General features: G+C 38.7%; 1 protein-coding gene across 1 annotated transcript in view; it reads right to left on the reverse strand.

Moving 5' to 3' along the window:
- TMEM117 (transmembrane protein 117) overlaps positions 1–27,177 on the reverse strand; it is a 212,923-nt gene that overhangs the window by 91,070 nt on the left and 94,676 nt on the right. The window lies entirely within an intron of this gene.

A 27,177-nucleotide genomic window follows, 5' to 3' on the forward strand; every position in this document is an offset into this window, starting at 1 on the left:
GGGTGCTATTTATGAAGGGCATTTATGCACCAAAATTCTTATATGACATCCTAAATATATAGTATGTACACATCCATAGTATTTTATAGAAGAATGCACAATAAGCACAGACAGCTATGTGTGGTTGCTCTAACTAAATTCTATTACAACTCTCATTCTGCTGTGGGAAGACACTGAAATGCAGTAAAAATACATTTTGCTTCTGCTCATTCTTGTTTCTGTAACTATCATTTAACTATTTGATTAGTTTGAGTGTGAGGTTTTTTTAATAGAGATTTTTGAGTGAGAAATCCTGAATTGCTGTGAATCAATCTCCAAATTACCTTTTTTTCAGCCTCTGTCTTCTTTCACATTTTAGATTCTTTATATTTTTTCTATCCAAGAAATTTCTGACTTTTTAATTTTTGCAGTATTTTTATTACCATACATTGTACAAATGTGTTCCATTTCAGAGAAAACCCAGTAATTACAATTATTTTAGCAGTTTTTTAGTAGTTTTATAGATAAGTCATTTGCAAAGATTTTTTATTTCTTGTTATTAGTCTGACAGCAACAAAATTCCAGCTTGAAAAAAAGTCCTGTGGTTTCTGACTACATTCCTTTCTCATTAATTGCACTATAAATTAGAAACTGACCAATAAATATTATGGCACAATGATTAGGAATAGATTAAGTTGTCAACTGGGACATGACTAGCAGCAGATTCCCATGGATTATACTGGTTTGTGGCCTTTTCCGCTTATGAACAGAATTGGGTAGTTTAAAAACTGTAGTTAATTATCTCAGATCAAAATAATGAAGCTTTTGACAGCATTTTAAGCACACTGACTTTGCACTGAAGTGAACGGAGAGGGTTCGTGCGAGCCAGTCTGCTGACTCGTGTGTGTGGACGCAATCTCCAGTTGAAGGATGGTAGAAAAAGACTGGAGAGGCCACTTAAGGAAGTTCTGCATGGCCATGGCCATGTTCATTTCCATACTTTTGTTTGACCCCAATATCGTCATGGCCATAAGTACATACTGCTTTGTAGCTCCTGTAAGATACAAAAAAACCCCTAGACAAATGATGCCAACCACACAGAAACGTTAAGGGAAGCAAATGAACAGAAGCCATTTGACACTAGCTATTTGAGTTCAAATGAAATTGCTCAGACAGCTGTGCCTGTTTGCTGTACTGGAGATTTCCACATTATTTTTTTTGTCACAGTAAATATCAAGTTATGGGTACATTTTGGACATGCTTTATTTTTTCTGGAGTTCTCTTTGAAGACAGATGACATTTGTCTTCCATGTGAAAAACAGTCTAGTGTGATTTGCATTTTAAATAAGTTTCTAAGATAACAGTACTTCTTGGCCCAGATCCCTAGTCTGAGATTTGGGCATGAGAGGACAGTAAAAGCTTCAAACCACTTTTGTACCTTTCTGCTCCTAAAGCTCTTCAAGCTCTGCTTCATCTCTTAATGTTCAGATTGTTAAACACCAGTGTTGTTTGCCCATGTCCTCAAGGCACCATCATCATAACAATTTCCCATCGACCAGCCAGGCAAAGGGCATCACCTGTTCCACCTCCAGCTCCAGCTCCTATAGCTCCAGCTCCTACACCTATAGCTCCAGCTATAAATATGCGGACCTCACTGTAGTTACCTTACTCCTGTAGAAGCAGTGAGGTGCACACAACTGGATCAATGAGGCTTAGTTATGGCTTGCCAAGGACTTAGTTCTTCTTTTCTGTTTGTTGGGATGTAAAAGATGCTGCAAATACAGTACATAACGGAAGTATGGCTTGGGACCATACGGATACCTACCAGAGGGTAAGCTGGCGTGAGACGCTTCCCACAAAAATCCAAGAGCTGCCCGTGCGTGAAAAGTATAATATTCTATGGGCCTGCCCTTTGCAAAGTTAATTTTGTGATGTTTGACGTGGAAGAAAAACCTCAGCTGTTCTACACGTGGCAATAGAAATGGGTTTGCCAAACGAAAACAAAGATGGAGTTTATGATTCACAAGGGATCCCAAAATACCTTCTGCTCATTTCTGAAGGTTAACAGCAGTTCTGACTCAGGATCTTCATTTTGCAAAGATCAGTGGAAAGCTACTGTGAAAAAGGATGAAAGGGTAAATTCTGCTCTCCATTACACAGCTGTAAACTTTAGGACAAGCCCATCAATATGAATGTATGGCAAAAAAGATAATTTAATACTCACCTAAAAGAGAACAGAGTTTAGCCTAAAATCTTGCCTGTTCTTGCATTCTGGTGCTTCACAAGGCAGTCAGACTTTCCCACCACAGTTTATTATGCTCTCACTAGAACTGTTTGATGTAAATGAGAGATCTGACATTCTTGATGTCTTGTTCCTCATGTACAGTATATAATGCATATAGCACAATTAGCATCAGTGTGGATGATATGGTCGATTTAGGAACAGGTATGCTATAAAGTTGCTGGAAAGTACATATGAAATACAGAACTCTTCAAAAGATAAAAATTCTGCATTCACTGAATAAAATTAAGAAAATTACTGCATTCTAATTATGGCACATATTTTAAGAAATTAGATAAACAGTTTTAGAAATTATACCAACTGCAAAATAGTTTCTAAATATTAATTAAGGGTTCTATTTAGAAATATTTCACACATGATTTCCTTACCATCTGTATTTGTAAAACTTCAGAAGAAGAAAAATATAACAACATCTGGTTAAAATTATTTGAAGGTACTAACGCTACACGGCTCGAATCTGAATTCAATAAAAGTATTCACCCTCCCTTAAAAACATATTCTTTTATAGCTGAAAAGAATACAAATATATTCTTTGTGTAGACTTGTCATGTGTCTACAAGAAGTGTCAAACTATATTTTTAGCTATGGAGTTTACTTAATCCCCCAAGACTTCATCTTGCCTTTATGTTGACAAATGAACAAGGCTGAAATATACGGGATCTGAGCTTCTGTCAAGATACACTCTGTTTCAAAAGTCATTGTTCTTGCACAGCTGTTTCCTTTAAGCTATTGACTTAAAAACAGTTTTATTATTCTTCTGGGCTTATCACTGAACTCCTCAGTAGTTGTAGTTAATTGTCTCCAAGCTTTACTTTTCTAGACAAGCCAAGAGAGTGTAGTAGAAATATAACATGATGCCAAGATGTGATGTGACTGATAACTGTCATTCAACACACACAGCTGTGTTCTTGCTAGATTTTTTTACTTCCATGTTCCTGTTTTTCAAAATACACTTGTGGGTTATTACCAGATTAAAGGAAAAAATGCTACCTGCATTACTTGTAACACCTTTTACTTAGTAACACAGGCAGTAATTATTAGTAGTATCAAAAGAATGCTTTGGTTCAAATCTCAGATTTCATTTTCTTTTTAAAATGTCTATATTGAATGATGAAAAAAGACTCTCCCAGCTGTCTGTTTCAGTTCAATTTCTTTGGTACTAATAAACAGTACATCTCAACAGTTTCTAAATAAGTATTAATAATTTCTAGCAGATTAAATATGAAATTTGTACTTTAGGTTTTATAATAGCTTTTTTCTCCCCAAACTGCTACATTCTTGGACTAAATTAAGCCTGGGAGCAGCCCTAGAAGCTTCCCTGTCAGACTAACAATTTTTCCAGGCATTTTTAATACAATCAAAATACTGTGCATGTGTCTATTTTAAGACGAACATAGACAACCTCTGCTAGACCTCATCTAGAAATACTTTTGCTGAGAAGGTTAACAGCACAGATGTGTAAATTCAGTAAAATTATATGTACAGCAGTCATGTTCATCTTAGAAAACAGAAGCCAAATCTTGAACTCCTTCCTAAGTTTCCACTGATGTTAAAATAAAAACCTAATATTGAACTTAGAAAAATGGGAAATAAAAATGCTCAGTATTGTTCTGTACCACCAGAAAACTAACGGAAGTTGTTTTCAGTGTTGGAAGACTTGCTCTGGATGACCCCACTGCACAAACAGGACAACAGGCTGTCCTTCATCTTACAGAAATAACTGGTCATGGATCCAGTTTGCCAGTCTCATGGCCCCTGTGGAACCAGAGCAATCCCCTTTGCTGCTCATGACTTCTGGTAGGAGGTTGACCATTCCAGTCCTCAGTAGGCTATGGGACTACTATGGGACTCTGTCTTGCTCAGAGCTACCTTACTGCTGGTGAAGGGACAAGTAGCCAACGGGATTCCTTGTACTAGGCCTGGAAGAAGCGAGGGAAGGAGGAAGGAAGGGAGGCACCTACTAGTCTAATAGACATGTATCTACTCTCAAACAGTCAAGGTTTTCCTGAGCCACCTCAAGACAAATTACTAAGCCAGAATTGCCCTGGTATAGCAAAAATGATCATAATTATGGGAGGGATGAAAACACTGTTTCTGCTCATTATATGAACTATTTGGATCAACGATAAAAGATTTTATTTTTTAAGTTGGGATTGGCTAGTATAGAAAATCAGGATGTGATAACTGAGCATTCCTTAATTCTACTGACACATGGAGATGTCCTAATAAACTGCAACATCCGTACAGTACAAAGGGAACTTTAGCTCTCAAATAATTTAATAACAACCAGTATGGAACATATGATGCAAAAAAGAATAGCATTTCTCACTAGTACATGCATTTAAACTACTTAGCTTCTGACAGATTAACCTCAGAAGTGAAACAGAATGCAATGACTGAGATTAACATCAGGAGAAAAGAAAAAAGTACAAACCATCTAGTTCTTTTTCAGGGTTCAGCCCTGTCCTGTGGTACCTAGCGTCCCTGGCAGACTGTGGGAGGACAGGTGCATGCTAATTCTCCTCTTGGGCATACTCTGCATTCTCTTGTTTTAGAAATAAAATTATAGACTTCAGTATGTCTTGAATGTTTTCTTACTTACCAATAATGCACACAATTTCTCTCACATAACTTTAGATGTTTAACTGCTGTGTTTTACTCCTCTATAGCCAAAATGAAAAGGCAGACACCTTCAGAGGATACTCAGCTCTTGGAAGGACTGAACTGCCCTCTGAACCGAGACCGGTTGCAGTCTCTCTCCACTGTATAGAGAGAGGCACAGAGGTGGTGACACTTTGCACATAGGTGCTGCAGTTAAAGGCTTAAGGTAGCAAGGTGGCTTGCTGAACACAGCAGACAGATTCCTTGCTTCCAATTTCCAAGCCCTTCCTGACCAGCATTATTCACAAAAAATTCTCCCTCCTAGTTTTTAATGCGTATGATGAATAAAGGGTTACTAGGCTGCCTATAAAAGTCAGTAAGGTGCACAAATATTTGAAAATAAGTGATTTGCTAATTGCCACCAGTGTAAACCAGTGCAGCAACATCCACAAAATACTACAGTAATGGTAGTGGTGATAATAGTGGGTTTTCTTCCTTTTTTTTCAGTGCCTATGTGTGGCAATACATGCTCAACAGAAACATGATTTTGAGTAATCCTTCAAGGTTTTGTTAGCTGCTCTATCTAAAAATATTTCAAGAGTATGACATGAAAACTGTACAGAGTAGTTAGTCTAGCTGTCAGACACGCTTGTGAGCACCAAGACTCCTCTTTTACATTTAGGAAAGGGATATGCACTTTTTTTTTAAAGCACCAATTAGTTCAATGGAAATACTTTTTTGTTATTATTTTCAAGCAAATTCAAAGCTAAGGAAAACACTGGAGAAGCAAGGAAAACAATCAGACTACAGATGGGCTGTTTTTCCTCAGTTACAAACATAGAGCTAATTTTGAACTGCAGTTCATAACAGGACATTCTTAATCACCTAGTCAACAACTGTCACCCTATGAGCAAACCGGGGAACACATAAACCTCAGTCTCCATGCATGGAGATTGTGCATCCTGAGGAGGTATGGGATGCAGAGGGTGCAAGAACTACTCCTACATCCTGTCAAACCACTACTGTTTTCTCTCCGCTCACAATGAAGACAACAAAGGAATGAAGAAAATCTGCCACCTTACTAAACATCAACATTTTGCTGGAAGAAGTACTGAAAAACATACTTCTTTCCAGCATCTATCAGACACAGAGTTGGTAGCAAGGATCCACATGTGTAGGACCTCCAGGCTTCATTACTGCATCTCATTGTATCCAAGAATGAAAAACATACGTTGTGAAAAAAATCTCGCTGCTACAAAAAGCAGCTGCCCGTCTGCTTAGCAACACAAGCCACTATGAACACATCGTCCTGGCACGCCGGTCTCCATGCAAACTCCCCTGTGATTTCAGAGTCCGGGTGAAGGTCATTGCCACAGTTCTCAAAACTCTCTGTGGGACTGGCCTACGGCACTTGAGAGACTGCCATCCCTTCTGCAGCTATGACCTTCTCTGACAGCTATGTTCCCTTGGAACAATGAAACTGTCAGCCAAGGGAAGAGGCTCAGCAATGCAGAAGACCTAACTTTACAGAAACTAAATCTCCATGAGAGCACTACCACTCAGAAGAGAGGGAAATGACTAAATCTCACCAGCTGCAATTCTCAGACCTTTAGCTTATCTTCCCCAATGAACTTCCTCCCTGCCCAACCAAACCCAGCAAAATGGATGGATGGATTGGGTACCAGCCATCAGGGTATAATCATTGCAAGATGTAAATACAAAGTAAACATAAATAGTAAGATGAGTAATATACTTCCATAACTGCTCTTATTGTGTTGCTCCTAGGCTAGAAAAGAAGCCTAGAAGTCTATTTACTCTATCGCAAATGTATTTTATATTGAGATCAATGAAAACCATTGAAAATTGTTTTTCAATCATTCTTCCCGATTCCCTGTTTGCTGAATCAGAATTATTGGTAATTACAATTTAAGTTCTTTCCCCAGAAAGACAATAGTCCTTACCACCAACAAAACACTTCTTTCTCCTTCTCCCATAAAATGCTTTTTCTTTTACATTGAGGAACTGCTCAACAGCAATAGGAAATTCAATGTAGTCTGCTTAGAAGTGCTGTATTTTAAACAGTATAGTGCTTGAGATGGACAGAAAGATTTCCTCTTGAGTATTTTTGAAAAACGACAGGAAGATTCAGTCTCAGAAAAATTATACCCGCCTTAACAAGAGTTGTTAGCATCTGAAAGAAAAACGGTGCAGGCTGTCATAAACATTTATTAGGATCAGATGGAACAGGCCTGAACTTTTAACACTTTTCTCATGCTACCATGACGTCACACTTAAGGCCTGGGACTTTACCCTCACCTGAGATATGGGTGCTTCTGCAGAAAAGTGCTGCCCAGACTTCAAAAACCTGTCAGCTGGTGGAAGCAACTGGACTGTCTATAAACCTTAGGGTAATAAGATGACCTGGCATGAATACAAATACACATAATTCACTCAAGGGATTACACTTCTGACATCATAAACTACAAGAACATTGCTTGAATGCTTTATGAACAGCAGCAGAGCCCCAAGAGCAAAATCAACATTGCTCTCTGAAGTCATTCAGTATTTTATATAGAATAGACTGTGAACTCTTCAACATTTGAAGTTCAAAAACTTTTAAAAACACAATGAATAATTCAGTTTTTCTCTCAAGTGACCTCAGTGAAATGATGCTGGGGGCTGGATTCAACGTTTAGAAGTGAAATGAAACTGGGGCAGCAGCTAGTAGTGCTACAGCCTACAAGGAGTGGGAGCTCTCTTGAAACTTTTAAGGGGCTCCTCCTCATTCTCTGGTATGTGGGCTGATCTAATACACTGCTTTTACACCAATATAACTGTATCATTTAGGGGATGATCATTCTCCATGTAGTCAAACCAATTTTGATAAGGGTGCAAGTGTATTTGTATAAATATGTGTGCTGATTCAGCCTTCTTTTTTCTTTTAAAAATATCTTGGCTCTAACTTCATCAGCACTTTTAACCTGTGGATACAATAAAGCGGTTTTCTGACTTTATCAGCACTATTGCTGATAGGACACTTTGTACAGATGTTCACAAGCTACAGCCACACGAACAGTACACCAAGTGCTTCTGTCAGGGAGCCATGTTTTTCTCTGCCTGGCAATGTCATTTGTGACTAGTACACAAGCTAACACAGTGACGTCAGTGCACTTTTCCTGTGCTACTACTATGGTTTAGGATTTGTTTTTATTTAAATACAAGTGATACAATCTGCTCCTCTTCCAAAAATTAACTATTCGTTTGAAGCAATTGTACACTTCATTCTGAAATGCATTATATTTTTAGCAATTGATTTTATTTCGTGAGTCACAATATCTAATGCCAATCTGAGTTTTCTCTAACAAGTCTGCCCTACATTGGAGTATTACAGTCAATGTCTTTCAGTCAGCAGCTGTGCATCATTGCTAATAGCAGGTGTAAATATGTAGTTTAGTCGCCAAGAAAGGACCACGTTCACCAAGTCCTGCCTTGTGCGACTCTGCAAAAGACAACAGTTACAGCTAGGGTTAATTCAGCCCACTGTGTCTTCTGTAATTTCCTTTAATAGTGTTGTGAAATTATAGCCATTAGAACTAGCTAGGGCATTGCTATGGTCATGCCCCTGCTGTATTCCTGTCAATCTTCCAGTTTCAGTTACTTTTACACAGTCTTGTGGGCCACTTTGATTAAAACCTCAATAAAAGGTATTCAACCGTTTACATTTTATTGACACGTTTGACAGAGAGGTCTCTCCTGGGCCGAAGAGAAGCACGTAGATATCAGAGAATATGCATCAGTACTGCACAGCAAGCACGGTCCTCGGTGCCAGTGAGAGCTGTAAGCTTGTACACTGTCCCCTCCGAGCATCAAAACAAACTACATCACTGCAGCAGAGACAACAACACACACAGGGGTGCAGGACTTACTCCATTGCCCACGATACAAGAGGAGAGCAAAGCAAATGTGCTAATGCTAAAAAATTCAACCAGTGCTAATGTTTATAATTCTTAGTAAAGCATACCCATAGCATAGTACAGCTTGAAAAAAAAAAAAACCAGCCAGTAAAAGACACAGTCAGTGCCTTAAGTTTTTACAGCATAGAGGAGTCAGAGAAAACAAAGCACAAAAGACAGAACTAAAATACATGAAGTCATCATAAATTAAGTTGGCAGATTTTTAATTCTACGCGAAAGAACTGGAGTTCAATGTGTACGGAGAGGCTGGTCAGTCTAAAAATACTGAGCAGGAGACTTGAAATGAACAAATGACAAAGGCAGAAAGAAATCTGAAGAGTTTATGTTATTGCTGTGTGCTGTACGGAAAGGAGGACAGCAGGAAGGCAGACAGGGAAATTAAAGATATTTGGGAACCACTAGGAATATCTGAGAATACTAACACAGAGACATAAGAATAGAAAAAGACAATCTTTTTTTTGCAGCTACAGTTTTAAATGATTGACAGGAAATGAGTTCAAAAAAAGCAACCTAAGAGGAAAATGCTAATTTCTGAAGTAACAGATTATGACAGCATCATTCAATGGCTAGATTTCAGAGCTTTTAATACAAAATCCACATTACAGCCAACTTCTCAGCACCCTCCCTGTTATCCCTACTTGTCAAATAACTGGAATTTTGTAATACTTGTTAGCAATTCGGGTTTTCATCACAGCAATACAAGGCTCCATTTCACCAAGTACCAAACAACCTTTCAATAACCCAATCGAGCAGCAGCACTTAACCTTCAATGTCAGACTGGCACGCAGCTCTCACAGTACCAGATCTTCAGCTCCCAAATCTCTATGACTTTCCAAAGGTGAAAAGAAGATGTACAGCTGACCTGACAAGAAGCCAGAGATATGCCCTCACAGAGAAATAATCAACCAGTGCTGTCATCCGTTCTGAACTCATTCCCAAATATTTGGCTTGGAGCATCATGGGCTGATTCAAGCCTTTCATGGTACCTCAACTCATTTAGTAGCCCTTACTCTATTCAGTAGCATACGATAACCTTGGAAATCATTTATATAGATATAAATAGTAGGTTAGCAAAGCAAAAATAAACATTGTAGATGGTATAGGCCCAGTCTGGCTTTGGTCATGCCAATAAGAAGACGCCTGGAAATCACCACAATATAGGACATTCAGAAGAAATCAACGAGCTAGGGATTTGTGTGGTCACAGGCCAGGTTAGTAATAAATAAGGTGTATTTTTTTGCCTCATATAGATTAGGACACTTTGGTAATAATAATATCTAGTTACCTCATAAAGATTAAGGCTGTTTTGTATTAGTAATGAAAGAATACAAAAAGGTTTTCTCTTGGGCACAGTACTGAATCTCAGCGTGCACACGCGCATGCACACACACACACACATTTTCATCTATAAATGCCCAGAGATCTTCTTTGAAATGAGTCTTGAAATTTAGGTAACTTAAATAACATTTCTTCTTAACAGTTTTGCTAACTTCAGGGTAAAATCCAAGTTCTGGAGAATACACAATGATGCTTGTTCTCATTACTGTCCAGACAATCCTTGATTTCACACTGCTGTTGTGTGTGAATTCTTTATGGTTTATTTGAAGTATGGTTTAATTTATTCACTGCTGCATGAGCTTCAGACTTCATAGGAAGTTCTTTTAATGTTTTACCAGGAAAGCCTTGCCACCCTGGAAGTATTCCTTTACCTTCCTTAGTTCCCAAGGGATGTTTGACAGTAAACATTGCTATGCTTTAACTCTGCTAGTCTGTGGGACAACTTCTGGCATGTCTGTATCCCCTGTATCCAGACACATAACTTTAATACCTCAAATGTAAACATCTAAATCTGAATCACCCCACAATTCCGTTATTATCAATGGAGAAAAATAAGTAGTTTTTCAATGTGATTCATTTGCATCATTTCAGATGTCAACTATACTCCAATGACTTGACAGGACTTTTTCTCTCAATTGATTATTAAGATAGCCCAGAAAATCAGCTCAGATTAAAAGGTCAAAATCTGTAGATGTTGGAATGTATCTGGTTCAAATACCACTTCTATGACCAAACCACCATTTGGTTGCACAAATCCTACCTTCATTCTCTGCATCAAGTATTAATCCAAGCAAAACACAAATGTCCTCGTTTCTCCTATAGTGAAGACCACGTGGCAAATGGGTAACTTGGGACTTTATTGTTAGGCAGTATAAATCCATACGGGTATAAAGCCTGGTCTTCATCTGCTGTGGATATTCTGGAGGCCTATGAGAGAGTAAAAGTGTGTGCAAAATATGTTTGCAGTCTGAAAAGTATGGGCCTGCTTAATACAACGCTTGAATGGTGTAACAACTTGAGCTCTACCTTGCACTACCGCTGAACCTTTGCCAGTGGAACACTGATGTCATCACACCTACATGATTTGTCCTCATCCTGATAGTCCTTCTGACAGCGTTCTGTCCATTATGAAGTAGATTATGTTGCTAATAACTCTACTTAGGTTGTTCCTTTAATATAAAATTGTGGTGTTAGGTGGTAAAACTGTTTTGTGGCAGCATATGATGACCCACAAATTAAAGTGAAGATCCACCTCATTTCAAATTAGGAGAACTGGAATATGCACCCTGATTCTCCACAATCAGACATTAGTATAAACTCCATCACTTTATGGACATCCAGAGTTACACAAGCATAAAATGAATGCGCAGCAGAAGACAGGCCAGATGTCTCCAGAAACAGGCACAGAACAAACTTTCATAGGAAAAAAACCCATGTATTCTGTAGTTCATACACAGCTGAAGCCAGGAGAAAGGGAAGCACAGTCCAGGGCATCCACCACTTGGAAGCATTCCTTCACCTGCATACAGGTGAGGAGAAACCTTATAATATGCTTTAATGACCAGCTAGAATAAAAATCCAGTGCAGCTCCTTACCTTTATGTATCCCCAGTGCACTTAAATGCCATTTCAATTTTCCATAAAAGAAATTATTCAGTATCTTTGCAGAAATAGATACCTTTTAGATACATTAGAACACTGCCATCAATGGAGATAGAGAAAACAATTTCACGTAAAGATTTGAGGAAAACAGTGATGGGACAAATACAAGGCTGAGAGCAGGTTCTTGTCTCAACTCCATCACCAATTCCCTGCATGACCCAGACAAGCACCAAAGCATTTTCAACAGCAAGACATAAGGACTAAGAATCTGCTGCCCAAAATAAATCTTTTTGTCATCATTTACACTAATATAAAGGTCAGTGTAACTTCATTGGAAGCTGTGGGTAATGCCTGATTAATTTGGCCTCAAAAAGCTTAAATTCTTCCCTTTTCCTTTGCTTCAGTTCTCTATTGTAAAACAGGGAGATATTAGCATACCTATCTCCATGAGTTGCTATAAAGATCAATCCCTAATGTCTGCAAAATGCAAAACCTTTTTTATTACTGCCAGTGTAGGAGGCAGTGATTTCTTTTGTGATTTGGAGAACCGTAGTACTGTAAGAAATTACAAAAATAGCTTTTTAATGGAGGTTTTAAAGGTACTTACAAAAGTTTAAGTGAAACTCGACAATCTTTCTATCCTTTTAAAAAAGTACTTGAAGTTCCCATTTCAAGTAATGTAAAATAACAATAAAAAGAGACCAAGACAAGATTAGACTCATCTTACTGCCTTTTATTAAATCAAGTTCTATAATGAATTCTAATTCCAATCCATTGAAACTATTTATTTTAATATCTCAGTTTTTAAAAAGCAGTTGTGTATTTTAAGTCCACTGCAGCAGGCAGAACTGCACCAAAGTTAGACTTGGGTTTTGGCAAGAAAGAGCTTTTGGAATCTGATCTGCCTGATTTTTTTTTATTTTTTATTTTCTGTAGAAACCCTGCTTGATCATGTTGAATTTTCAGTGTTTCTTGAGCACAATCACAAGTACAAGTATTGAAACTCTGACCTTCTGACTCGTGTATCGTAAGTCTAAGTTTAACAGTTCCTAAGATTTCTCCATTTTAGGCTCAGCATTACTGTCATCTTCCATACATACAGGCTTATTGGATTTTCTAGTATATGTTACTGACCAGAATGTGTATGTCGAGTTGACCTGTGGCAACACAGGATACCATTTTTACGATACTGCAGCTGTTGTGAGAATAAACCTCTTTTATTTTTAGGCATAATTCAACGCAAAATGAATGGTAATCTGGTAACCTGGACATTTAAACCATTTCTTTCCGACTATAGTCTAAATAGATATTCTCTAGAAAACAGCATCAGAGATTAGCATCAGACAATAGGGATTCATCATTGATTTCAGTTATGAAAACTCTAGGGAATGTGAAACGAAAAGTGTAAAAACAGAAGACATAAGTCTATACAGAAGGGAAACAGAAACCGATGCATCTGCAGCTTCTTCCGACCTCATAATAAAGTTTCTCAGCTCAACAATCCCTCAAAATAATATGGTTTAAGACTAGCAAAAATCTTTTCTTTCTTAGTTTACCAGTTTCAACCATGCTTTCCTTTGTAAAGAAGTACAGATTTTATACATCATTTTGTTAGGCAAAAGTGCTGTGATATGTTTTTTCATAATGAAACATCCTTCTTTCCTCTATTCCCCTTACAGAGTTTCTAACAGTTCATCCTACAGACCCTGAAGGAATTCAGAATTAAAGAAATGCTTTGCTATGTACCACTGCCATCTGCTGCTAATCTCTCCCTGTGGATACAGAAGGTCTTATTTCACCATATACTTAATCCACTAAAGATTTTCAGCTGAATTTGAATGGTCAGTTCAATATTTCTTTTATAATACTTATCAAACAACCTCTTCCCATTTCATTATAGAGTTTCCCATTGCACATCTTGGCAGATTTATTGAGGTAATGGCTTCAGTTTCATTTCCAGCAAGAAAATTATTTTCTTTTGCCAGTCAGTGAAAAAGGTTTGCGCTTGCAGTCTCAAACAGAACCAGACTGTTCCAGAAAGGAAGTGTCCATCTTAGAGACTCCAACAGTTTACACATTTGCCATCTGTACTCAAAGATTTTCAGTAAGAAGATGTTATTTCTAGAGTTCCACTTCTGCAGCACTTCTAACACCCACTCATTCACACCATTCCTAAGGAGTACATCATGTCAGAATGCAGACTTGCTGCATAGTTACTTTAATTTATATGGTACTCTGACTTGAGTTTCTAAATACATGTAACCAGGATGTATCAAGATCTGCTGCATAAATACTGTCAAAAGCAAATACAGCTCTACATGGAAAAGAGCAAAGGAGAGTATGATAAAGAGGAAAAGAAAATACAGGAGCTCAAGTCTCACTGATGTATAACTATGGCTAATTGAAGCTATGTATATGTACATATGTATGATGTATAACTATGTCTGATGTATAACTATGGCTAATTGAAGCTATAAAACAAATGAATCAGAGAAGATTTGAGTTGCAGGAAACCATATCTTCTCCCTTACACCTTGTCTTTTGAAAAAGATGGAGCCATATCTTTCACCTATAACATCTGGAGAACAGAATACCTCCCATTAATATTTGACATGATTCTTCATGCATTTTTAAAGCATCTTAGAACACTGGAGATTTCAGAACAGATATCTTCACTGTTCTGAAATTAAAAGAAACTTTATTGTCAGAATAAAATGCCTAGATAAGTCTTAGATTAAAAGGAAGCAAGTATTGGGCCTCAGTTTCACGTTCATCGCAGTCACAAGACAGTCACCTTAACTCCTAAGCACACCGCTATACCATTGTCTGGATGGATAGTTCTTGGCTTGCCAGCTCGCACTCCCCGTCTGCCTGCAACAGTCCAGTTCCTCGTGCCCCACACACAGGCGTACGTGTAGCACGGGAAAGGCAAGCACAGAACCATCACTGGTTAGTGAAATCAGTAAGTTACACTGTGCCCACACAGGCTCCCTGGGCAAGGTGCCATGGATTTTCCAACTGCTTTTGCAGAATTCTCATCTCCCTAATGAATCTACTATTTGCATTATTTAGTTTTTAAGGGGTTTTAGAGGATATACGGGAGCACTACAACAATTAAGTAATAAATAAGCTTTCTGTCTTTTAACAGTGAAATCAACTATAATGCACGAAAAACCAGAATCTTTTAATGCACTAACAGTTATCCCACAAGCCCTTACAAGAGGTAGCACTGGTTTCAATTTTATAATATCAGAAAATCACACAATAAATGTCATCAAAAAAGAAAAGAGATTTCACTTCACTTTTCCAATTTGACAAGAGTTTCAAATTCTCGGGAGGAATGCAGCGTATGTCAGGGCAGTCAATACAAAACCTGTTGCACCTAAACAGTAAACAACTGTTTCACTGTCCTGAGCCTCCTCCATTCTGCCTGTGCTCCACTTACTTCACCGCAGTAAAGAACAGATACACCTTGTTCCTACCCGATTTACTTTTTGCCTCTGTCCCTTTCCAGGAGGAAACCGCTTCCTTGCTTTGACCAGGAAAAGCTCAGCTAGGCAGTTGGAGAAAAGAAGATCTGCAGTGGCCCCCACTGACAGCAGCTGGGGCACCAGTTGCTGAAGGCTTCATGGAAAACGTACCTCTCCACCCTCTTTTAATTCCTGCTTACTTCACCCTCCCAGGAAGTCTATGAGGGCATCTCACTAACTTTCACTGTGAGCATCTCACACTGACCAGCACAGGACACAGGACAGTAAATAAGATGAATGAGTGGCATTGTCCAATACTGAATTCCTGAATTCATTTGAACACTGTATTTAGTTGGATTTTTCCATGATCCTACAGCCAGAAGTATGGAAGAACAGTGTGCATAAAGATAACAAGTATGTGTTGTCTTTAACTTAGGCTAATTATAAAACTAATGCTAAAAATGTATCAATTCCTCTTTTCCAACAACTAGGAAACTAATGGAAAATTATTTCAATTTCTGGAGCATAACGACAATCCTCTCTACTTACTATCATTTCTGACCTTCTATTAATTCCTCTTTAGAACAAATAAATCTTGTTGGACTAAGTGCTGTTTTTACAAAAACAACTGCAGCTTCTAAAGAGTAAAAAGAGGCTAATAACCAGCCACATGACTATTCAAAACATTCAGTTCATATGTGAACTTATACTATTGCTATATGAGCATGGAAGCGCAAAAGAGCAAATACTTCTGAAGGGGCACACAGCTGTTCACTACAGCTCCATTTACTTTCTGTTTGCCTGCAGGACACCAAAAATAGGTATTGTTTAAATAACACCTACATCATCCGCAAACACTAGATGAAACAGTTCGAGGTAAGAGTAAGTGTGAAAAACGAATGAACACAAGGCCCATGCATCTTAAAGATCTCCAGTTACAAAAAAATCTCTTTTTACCCTCAGTTGTTTGTTTACTTGGACTGTGGTTGAGGCTGGGCAGTAAAGTCGCAGATACAGGAACAGCGACACTACCCGATTACCTACCACATCAATTATGGGCACCTGTATATAGCAGACAGCTTTATGAAAGAATAATGAGAGCTCTTCATGGTCGTTTGGGAGATGCTAGGAGCAGAGAAAACTTCCAGCCGGAATGTAGCTTGAGCCATAATTCAAATGTGCTCCAGTGATGGAAAGAAGCCCCACAGCAATCTTCAAAGAGGCAGCTTGCTGTCACCATGGTCAGTCTCAGCAAGCAGGGACTAACTTTTTGGATTCGTCAACTCTTCAAAAACATTGTGGGAATTTCTGGCATTGTCAATTTAAAAAAGAGACATCCATCTTGATGACTCAGCCGAAAGATATGAGATGAAGAGGGGAATAACAAATATGTTAATTTCTTTGACTGTGGTAGAAGTTGGAAACTGAAAATGCAAAGAATTTAAGATTGTTTTGTAGAGGTATCACATCCGGGAAGAATACCTCCATTGGAAAAGAGAAACATCCATGTATACCGGTATTGTATATACTCTGCTGAAGAAATGCAGCAGTGAACAAGTCACAAGGCTGAAACACTGGGCCTACGGGAGACCAGCACCCAGTTCAAGTCACCCTGAGAACTACATCCTTCCAATGGAGAGCATTTTAATTAGTTCTATCAGAACACTAAGTGCAGTAGGGTAGAAGAAACTCATTGCTCACCCACTAAAGATTATTGGGTTGAGATTGCTACCAAGTGAACCTTGACTGACCATCTGCCGACTTTGGGCTCCAGCAGAAAACCCCACATCATCAGGACTGAGATCTGAAAATAGGGTAAAGAAACTGACTGAGAACAGAGCTGAGAATGTGGGCTGCTTTTCTGGTAATGAACAGAATCTCTCCAGATTGTTTGAGAGCATGAAACAACACTGTTCATGAGGTAAGACCATTCATCATCAACTGCACTGCCTGGTCCAGAAGCAGATGACCTGACATTACTTCTTAAGATAGGGATCCAGACAGTACAGAAATGTGCGTAGAAGGTCACAAAAATGTGTGTATGAGTTCACACTCTTTAAAAAAAAAAAAAATAAAATAGTGGGGGAAATTTCCCATCTATTTGAAAGAACTCCTACAACTATTTTTGCTTGTCATAGAAAGCTGTCAGCCCTGCTTTGGAGAAACTCTAGGATAAATTCTGGGGCCCAACTTTGGGGCTTCCAATTCTTCTTCTTGAGCTCTGAGGTAGAGCTGGCTGTGGCCTTCTTCAGAAGAAAATCCTGAGGCTTTTACTGCTAGCTATTCGAAGTGCATGTTTTAAAGCCCAGAAAACGGTTATCAACAAAGACACCTGCTGTGACGATGAAGGAGCTAACCGGCTGGGAAACGGACAGGGATGAAGTAAGACCTCTGGCAATGCCTGGTCAGAATTCAAATGACAGGGTAACAGGGGAATACAAAAAAGATCAAGCTTGAAAAGGCAGATAATTATAATCTAGAGCTTATGAACAGATGGCTACACCATCAATCAATGAATAAATAATAGTGCAATCTGACTTGATGGGATGACTGGATGAACTCAGATGACATCAGGCACACTCCAACTTATATAACTAAGTACCAGTCATTAAGCAGAGCAGAATGTGAGCACATTTGTGCCCTACAAGACTGAAAATAAAAAATTAGCAGGTCTCATATGACTGGTTATTTGAACAGCCATTGTGTCAATGAAGTTATGTGTGGGTTATCACTAGGAGATAGAACAACTAGCTACAGAATGGCTCTGCAACTGGACTGGCCCTTAAGATGAGGTAAGAAAAACAAAACCAGAAACACAGAAGAACAAAAAGGGCAACTGGCATTGTGCCTTCTTCTCTGAATGGGAAGAAACATGATGCCACTGATGATGTTATTAGTCACATCCCTGTGCAGTCCTGGCAAGTGAGTTTAGTAAAATGTGTCATCTGCTTTGCTCCTTCCACTTCATGCCTCATAGTTTAATTTCATTTCCGCTACTGAAGTACGGCAGAGTTGTTAGCTACACAGTATTTCAGATGCCACTGAAAATTCAATTACAGTTTTATTTTGTCATTTGATATGTCAGTGGAATAGAAACAATCAAGAAGATTGACACTGATCACAATCTGAATTGTCATACCCGATCCTTGACAGAGACATGAGTTAGAAAAGGTGTCAGTCATTCAAGACTCCTGACTCTCCAAACTACCTTGGAATGTGCATCAAAATGGTGGATTCTCCACCGCTTGCAAATAAAACAATATACTATGCTGAATGGAATTTCCTGCACAGAAGAATTACTTTCTAAGACATAAATTTAAGAGTGAACATCTGTGGCTATTCTTGTAGTTAAAAAGTTACATACAAAATCCTAGAAAATTTATTATTTTTAATGATGATATTACATTTTCTTTCGCCTTATTTTTTACACTGGTGTCCTTCCCTGAACTAAAGAAGATTTCATTTTTTAGTCACATTAGTATTTTATGTTCTATCTGCCTCAAAAATCATTGTCAGATCTTCTGCTTCTGGACCAGGCAGTGCAGTTGCCCCTCGCTATGAGAAAGGTATTCAGCACGTCCAAAGAAAGGCAATGAAGCTGGTGAGGCGTCTAGTGCACAAATCTTATGAAAAGTGGCTGAGGGAACTGGGGTTGTTTAGCCTGGAGTAAAGGAGGCTGAGGGGAGACCTTATTGCTCTCTATAACTACCCAAAAGGAGGTTGTAGCGAAGCAGGTGTTGGTCTCTTCTCCCAAGTAACAAGCAACGGGACAAGAGGAAACAGCCTCAGGTTACACCAGGGGATGTTCAGATCGGATATTAGGAAAAATTTCTTCACTGAAAGGGTTATCAAGCATTGGAACAGGCTGCCCAGGGAAGTGGTTGAGTCCCCATCCCTGAAGGTACTTAAATGATGTGTAGATGTGGTGCTTAGGGACATGGTTTAGTGGTGGATTTGGCAGTGTTAGGTTAATGGTTGGACTCAATGATCTTAAAGGTCTTTTCCAACCTAAATGATTCTATGAATCTGTGATTCTATTTGCACTGCAATAGTTTAGTGTGCCTGCTGTTTTCAGCAACATGATAGTATTTGCAGCATCAAGGCTGCTCACTTTGTTTGAACATGACTTAACAACACATACACATTATGAGATGGAATAAAAATAAAGAGGAAAATCAACCTAGTTTCTCCACAGTGGCAATGAATCCTTCATTTCACTAGGATGTCTAGTTATGTCTCAGAGCAAATGAGGAAAAGAATAATCTCTCTTAATGGACACAAGGGAAGCACTGCAAAATCATTCAAAAGCTTGTTCTCATATTCTACAAATAAATACCATTTTTCAGGATCACAATGACAACAGTCAAAAATAAGTATCTCCAAATACTGTTAAAACTCTTGCCAATAACTTGAAAGCCATCAAAAATATATTAATGGCAATAAGTAAACATCTAGTCTTATTAGAAAAATGAATAAAGAAGAACGCAGAGAGAGCATAATCTTCAGGTATTAGATATCTAATCAGAAGGTAACATCAAGTGATGGATTTATTAAAGTGTAATGCATTTGCTACATTACTTCACCTTACACTGTACAGTATATTAGACCATTATGCTTCAAATTTATAGAGAAAGACCACACCAGCATTTACATGGTCAAAATGAAGAGCTAAGCAAGTATACATTTGGGGCAGTTGAACACTTCTATCCCAAACTACAGCAACTAGATCGTGTCCACTGGCTGTACAGCAGGGAAGAAAAAAAGATATTTCTCAGCAAGAAGGTCAAAAGGGGCCCAGATTCAAAGAATGACTTTAGCAGGCACAGGTTCCTGTGTCCAAAATCATGATTCAAAAATTCCACCTACGTATGAAAATAACAAAACCTTGTTAAGACCCTCCCTGTTCAGCCTAAGAGATCCATAGACTATGTAAGTTTTCAGAAAAGAGAGGTTATGTATCTATGGTTGATGTTCTCTGAAACATGTAATCCATGCACATGTTCAGAATATAGGTTTTACCACAATTTCTGTCTTCAGGATAACATTACCAGCCATGCAACGTTATCCAACCAGCAAGGCTCAGGTTGACCCTTCTGCTATGTGCAAGAACATACAAACCACAGCATTCCCACCTTAATTTTTGTTCACCTGCAAAATAGTGCCCAGGCCATAAGACAAAAGGGTGTTGAGGGACAAGGATAGAGAAAATTAATGAAAATGAAGAAAAATGAACATGCAAAGTTTAACTGATAGGAAATAAGCTCACTGTCTTTCACTGATAAGCCACATGAAGATGGCTCCATATTGTTCCACACATTCATAGCTTCTGAGCTGGGACTTTCTGTCTTTCATGCAAACAGCACTTGCAGGGCCACCCAATATTGTCTGAATACTCTTTAATGGCAGCAGGAAACACTGGGGCTGTGAAGGGAGTGCTAAGTGACTGACGCTGCAAATATCAGGAATGGGCATATTTCAGAATAGGATTACTGAATGAGGTCAACAAAGCACATGAATAAAGGAAATGTGGTTGAAATAGCCTGAATTTTCTAAAAGGCTTTTGAAAAATCCCTCATCAAATTCTTCTATGGAAACCCAACAGTCAGAGCTTTAGGGAAGGTCTTTATGTTGATAAATAACTGGTTAAAAGACAAGCAACAGAAGGTAAGTAGGTTAGCCAGACAGCTCTTGCAATGGAGGGAGGTCATTAGCAGAGTTCCACAGGGATTTGTGCAGGGGATGCAGTCGTTCATCATATTCCTAAGCAACCTGGTAAAATGGGTGAGCAGTGAGGTGAGAAAGCTTTATAATGATATTAAGTTATGCACAGTAATAAGGATGATGACTTGCTGACTGTGAAGAATTGAGAAAGGTCCTTACGGAAGTAAGTCCCTAGGCAATAAAAAAGCAGATGAAATTCTTTGTAGATGAAAGCGAAGTGATGCACAGGGAGCAAAACAATTCTAGGATCATTTATGAAACAACCGGCCCTCAGCTGACCATTACAGCTCAAGAGAAAGATCCTGAGGTTATGAAAATACAGTACCATGAAAACATGCTCTTAGTCCCCATATTGTCAATAACTCCCTGCCACGAACGTGAGGAACTATTAGGAAAGGAACAGAAAATCAGGGAACGTCATTATATCACTATAAAACCCATAGGTCATTCACACCTTGAATACTGTAGGCAGTTGTGATGCCCTATGTGAGGCCCTATGAAGGACACAGCAAAACTGGAGAAATTGCAAAGAATGGCAATAAAATCAAATACATCAAACAGCTTGTGTATGAGGAACAACTTACTAGGCTAGAGATCATCAGCCTGAAGAAGGGATAAATTAGAGTTAACTACACGTCTACAAAATCATAAACATTAGGGAGAAAGCTTACAGGGATGAAGTGTTTGTTTTCTCTTCAGTAAAGAACTAAAGGCATCAAATTAGGTTAATAGGAAACAAGTTAAAACAAACAAAAGGATGTGATTCCTTATACAGTGACTTCTGGAACTTGGTGCCAAATAGTTCTGTGGATACTAAAAGAAGTACTTGGGCTAAGGGTGAGACTGGGCAAGAACAGGGGAGAGACTGCGTGTAGTTAGAGAGAGCATTAGAGGACGCTACCATATATGATCCATAAAAGTTATTATAAACACAAAACTGCGTGTAGTTAGAAAGAGCATTAGAGGACGCTACCATATATGATCAGCTTCTTATTCTCCTGATAGGCTTCTGCTAATAGTCACAGTTTGAGGCAGGATACCAGTTTGGTCTGACCGGGTACAACCATCATGTTCTTATAGACGTAAACTGAGTTCTAACATGGTGCACATGACAGAAAGTTGTTTTGGTTTAAGAGTCTACAGACTTACTGTATGCTTGCACAGCAGAAACCATTCACTTAAACCTGTCAGCTACTGATGTTAATAGTATCAAGTACCACATGGACAGGCTTCATCCCTCTAGAATGTTCTTTATGAACCAGCCACAGACCCCTCTATTAGCTACACTGTGACCATCCACGTAAAACGTGTTAATCCCATAAAACGGGAAAATACAGAAGCCTCCTTCACTAGAGGAAAAAGACAAAAAAAAAAGAAATGTGCATGAAGAGGACAGAACAGGACAAAATCTATTTATTTCACAACTAGCAAAGCCAGAACACATAATGGTGTGAGATTTGTCCTCTGGAAACCTGATCCATTTGCCCAAAGAAGTACATTTCCTGGAGTTTTTTCAGCTAGCACTGAAAGTCCTTCTTGCAAAAGAACAGATAAGCTTTACCAAGGAAAGCAGTATTCCACCACAAGTTATATGTCGTGATGTATAGGCATGATCACCTAATGATGTCACTCTTTTGCCTGAGAAGCTTCACAGAAGCCCAGGCAACTTGTGTATATGGGGGTCATTACCCAGTTCCACTAATGAGGAAAGGATTCATCACTCAGTAATAATTTTTTGAAATCCCAATACTATGTCCTGGAATGAAGTCTTAGGTGGAAGGTTTCTACCTCCATATTCATCCATCCAAGTGGACAGGATGCGTCTATCTCAGTGGAACAAGTGGTGACATATCACCCTTGCATCCAGACTATGCTGGAAGTACTACTTCCTAACTTCCTACTAATTCCTCTGCTAAGATGATGAAAGACAGAAATGGTCCTGGGAGTCTTCATGGTCCCAAGCGAGGGAAGAGTCAAACTGAAGTCAAGTGAAGGTGTCAGAAAGAACATCCAAGAACTGTGACAATGATTCAGCTCTAAGACATTGTGCCAAGTACTGTGCTTAAAGCACAGTGCTTGGAGAAGTCTTGGCTTCTCCTTGTTAAAAAGAACATGCTGATACAGATTTGGTAAATACTATTTTGATGAATAATAAACTAAACCATCCCTTGAGTTTATCATTGTTTCTGATGATGTCAGCCAGCAGTCGCTACTGCTCAGTGATCTCTCAAATGTTCTCAGTTCCCTCTAGCAATTAACAAGGGAAAAAGGAATCTCAATTAAATTACCTTTCAGAAGGAAGGGGAATGGGAATAGGATCCCTTGTTAAGAGCATCAAGCCTCGATACATTCACAGAAATTAGCACCAGCCTCTGGCTGAAGTTGACTGCTTCAGCTTCTGATAATCCTAGCAAGCACGGTCTAAGGAAGACGTAACAAACTTCTACTGTTTAAACCCTTTCACACGTACGTTGGGCTTGTAAACAGGGATATGTCTTTAAGGTAAACCGCAATGGCTGTTGGTAAGCAAACCTGTCAATGTGGTGCGAGTATCATTCATAGTGCAGGGCCAATATGTAACCTTTGAAGAGCCCAAAGAGCCATCACTCAAAGTGGAGAACAACAGTATTGACAGTCTAAAAGCCAACAGAGCCTGGAAAGAAGGAGGAAAGCAGGCTGTTCCACCTCACCAGCAGGCTGTAAAGAACAGAGGAAGCTCTGGTTGTACTCTGCCCTCTGTGTCAAGGTTCAGTGCTATCCACTCCTGAAGGTATACTCCGAGCATGTCTTACCACACATGCTCAGGAGTGCGTCCCTCACAAAAACACAGCTGCAGCAGGTTCCTCATTTTTACAGAGTCAGGAAGCCACCTGACTAATCATCAGAGATTCTGCCCGGGAATGAGCTCCTTCCTCAGCCTGCTCGCACTCTCCCAGAAGAAGGCCATAATTGCTAGTTTATAGGCTTGCCTGGGTGGAATCCAACCTTTTTTTCAAAGCTATCCTGCTGTGGCAAATCCCATGGTGTCTGCCTCAAAAGCACTCTCCATGAGAACAGAATGCACATTTTATGAGAGCGGGACAGCATGTCAAAGCAGGTGCAGAATATACTTCCCTGGCTTCAAAGAGGAAAAAGTGCAGAGAGACGGTTAGTGTATTGAACCCATTCCCCTCTTCACAGACTTACTTAGAACATCTAACACTTACTAGAGATTTCGATAAAGATGATTATTAGTAGCAGAAGTTCCTGTCCAGAGGTAGAAAGGAGAAGCTCCTGTGCACCCACAGTGTGGCCCCATTCTCATTACACTCGATGGAAAAAATATTGCTGATTTTATTAAGAATTGAGTCAGACCCTGTCACTAAACTAGTCAGTGAGCTAGGAAGTATTGAGGGGGAAGGCTCACTTCTGCCTTTTAAATCCAAAAAAACCCAGCAATCCAAAACATATTTTCCCATTTCAATCACCTTCCTGATTTATTAACCCCCTCCTTGCTGTAGTAGGGCGATATTATTGTTTATTGATTACTCATTTTTAAAATGGAATCCCATCTGTTCGGCTTTATTGCTGCTTATTTCCAAAGTTTCCAATCAAATAGAAGTAAGTTCTTAATTCCAGTATGGTTCAAGTACACTGAAGTGAAGGCTACATTTGCTTTTTCATCTTCTCCTTTGTAGTCTAAGGATGGGTGGCTTCTTTACAGAAACTTCTTAAACATGAGAAAATATAAGCACTGATGTGAATGGGAAGATGTGCAAAGGTTCCGTTACAGGTTTGTTTTTTCTTTCCTGTTTCAAAACAGGATTGGAGAACTTCATAAAATATAATCCTCCACAAGACTCATGTCACTTTGGTATCAATTCTATGCTGGGCTTGACATGCAAAAAGTCAAGCAAATTCAAATATTATAAAAAACATGATAATTTCCATTCATATAGAGTAAGGTTGCTAAAGTTAGGCTGTGTGGGAGGTTTGCACAAACGTACATGCACATGCACCAATGTACATGTCCACTCTTCTCTGTTACTAATACCTCTCTGCCTGACATTTTTGCTTTTTTTGATATTCCCAGGCTTAGCTGCCCTTAAACACTGTAATTTCCATTGACTTATTCACGCCCTTTGCCTAGAGATTTGCATTGCAGTAGCAATCTCACTATTCTCATTTGCTCTGAAGAAGTAAACACCAATCACCACACCTCTTAATTCTTCTCATGCAATTAAACCATGTCCTAAAATACATTGACCCTCTAATCCCATGCCCTCTGCTTTTCCTGAAAGCTAACAGAGCTGGCCTAGTTTACAAACGCCTTCCCCTTTCCAAACTGCCTCTGCAGTCTCTTCCAATCTCTCTCCCGTTCTTCAGTGATAACTCCATCCTCCACTGGAACCTTAACTCCATCCTTCACTGGAATCTGCTGTGGCACAATCCAATTGTGCCTCCATTGCTGAAAAGACCCAAGAGGGCTTTAAGTGCACAGAAAAGGATCAGGATTCTCATGCTTCTTGAATCCAGCTATTTCCATGCTTTATATAGTGCTGCATGTAACATTTTTTTTCAAGGAAATGAGAAAATAAGGGAATAAAATAATGGAACGTCACCTAATGTAGTGCTCTAAGTCACTCACGCATGATGAAAGTGACCCCTCTCAATTCAGCTTAGCTTATGCATCATCTTTCCTTCCATAGTGGGTTAAAGCTGTGGAAGCCCATAAAAAAAGGGGTAAAGCTAGACGTATTCAGAAGTAGCCATGAATTTTACTACTGATTCACAAGAAATCCACATTAATTGTCAACATCAGTCAATACACCAATTCTGCAATGTCCTTACTGTAATGTATATACAGATGATTTGCTCTGTATTTGCTTTTCATGGCCACCATTTCACAGAGCACAACTTGTCTTGGACAAACCACTGACACGTACTGAACAATATGCTGAAAAAAACCTTGATGCTTTTTAAAATTTTGTCTGTTGTACAGTATGTTCCAAATATGAGGAGGATAGAAGACAAACTGACAGAAACTCGGATGACCCTTCTAAGACTATTCCTACTTGTAGACTATAGTCTTAGCATCTTACAGCTATTCCTGCTTGAAACTATTCCTATAGTGTTTTCTCCTAACACATACCACAGTCCTAAAGTTCATCCAGCTTGGCTTGTTTCTTTGTTTACATCAAAGATTATTGCAGTCTAGCTACATACAGTGCTGAGATCTTTTCCATCCACATTTATGTGAGATGAACGTTCATCATTAGGCAATGTTCCTTGTGTTAATGAATCCCTCTAAAATTATGTTGATTTTTTTGAGTAAACAAACAGAGGTACCAGTGAATCATAGGAAAAAAAAATAAAAATTTAGATTAATTAAAATCTAATCTGCAAGCTTAAAAATCATGGACTTTTTTCCTAATTTAAATGAATGTCATTCTCACTTCAGTTACTAATGTCACAGTCATAATTGTTAAAATTCTTACCTAGACTAATCATAAAAACCTCATCTTACTTTAAAAAAAAGAAATAAATACAAATGAATTCACTTTTTATGATTTTGTATTTAAAATATGCTTTTCCTGAACAATAAAAACACAAGTGCACACGCTTCATCTTTTTTCCAGCTAGTTGTCATTTTCTGGTTCTCTTTCATTAAGCTGATCTTTGAGTCGCCCGTATTCAGGAGAGAACCTTTATAACAATTCTAATCCGAGTGAAAAGCAGCCTCATTAACACATTTAATCTCTTGTAAAACTTTATTCTTCAAAATCCTAAATTAGAGACAAACTTAATCTCATAGTTTCACTTCAAACAGGCTCCCTTCAAATTCTGGGATGTAACTGGCTTGCCTTCTTTCTCTCATCTCCATCGTTCTTTATTACATCTTTCAGTTAATTTTTCTTCTTTTTTCATCCTTTTCATTAGACTTGTTTATCTCTAGCCATTACTTGCTGTTTCACCAGATAGCAAGTCATGTTTTTTCACAGTAAAGAAAGGCCACCATGCTGTCCTAACAGAAGTCAATGGCAACATTCCCACTCACAGCAGAAGAAAAGAAATATTGCTCTGATACATTTTAACTGAAACTCTTCTGGACTCCCAGCTAATTAAACACCCTGCCATTATGCTACTTTGCCTTCATTAACTTTCTACTTGTCTGAGTTTAAATACTTGAATACTTCAAGAAATCGAGTTTT

The sequence above is a fragment of the Charadrius vociferus genome, unplaced genomic scaffold (assembly GCF_000708025.1).
Source record: "Charadrius vociferus isolate BGI_N301 unplaced genomic scaffold, ASM70802v2 scaffold52, whole genome shotgun sequence".
NCBI lineage: Eukaryota > Metazoa > Chordata > Aves > Charadriiformes > Charadriidae > Charadrius > Charadrius vociferus.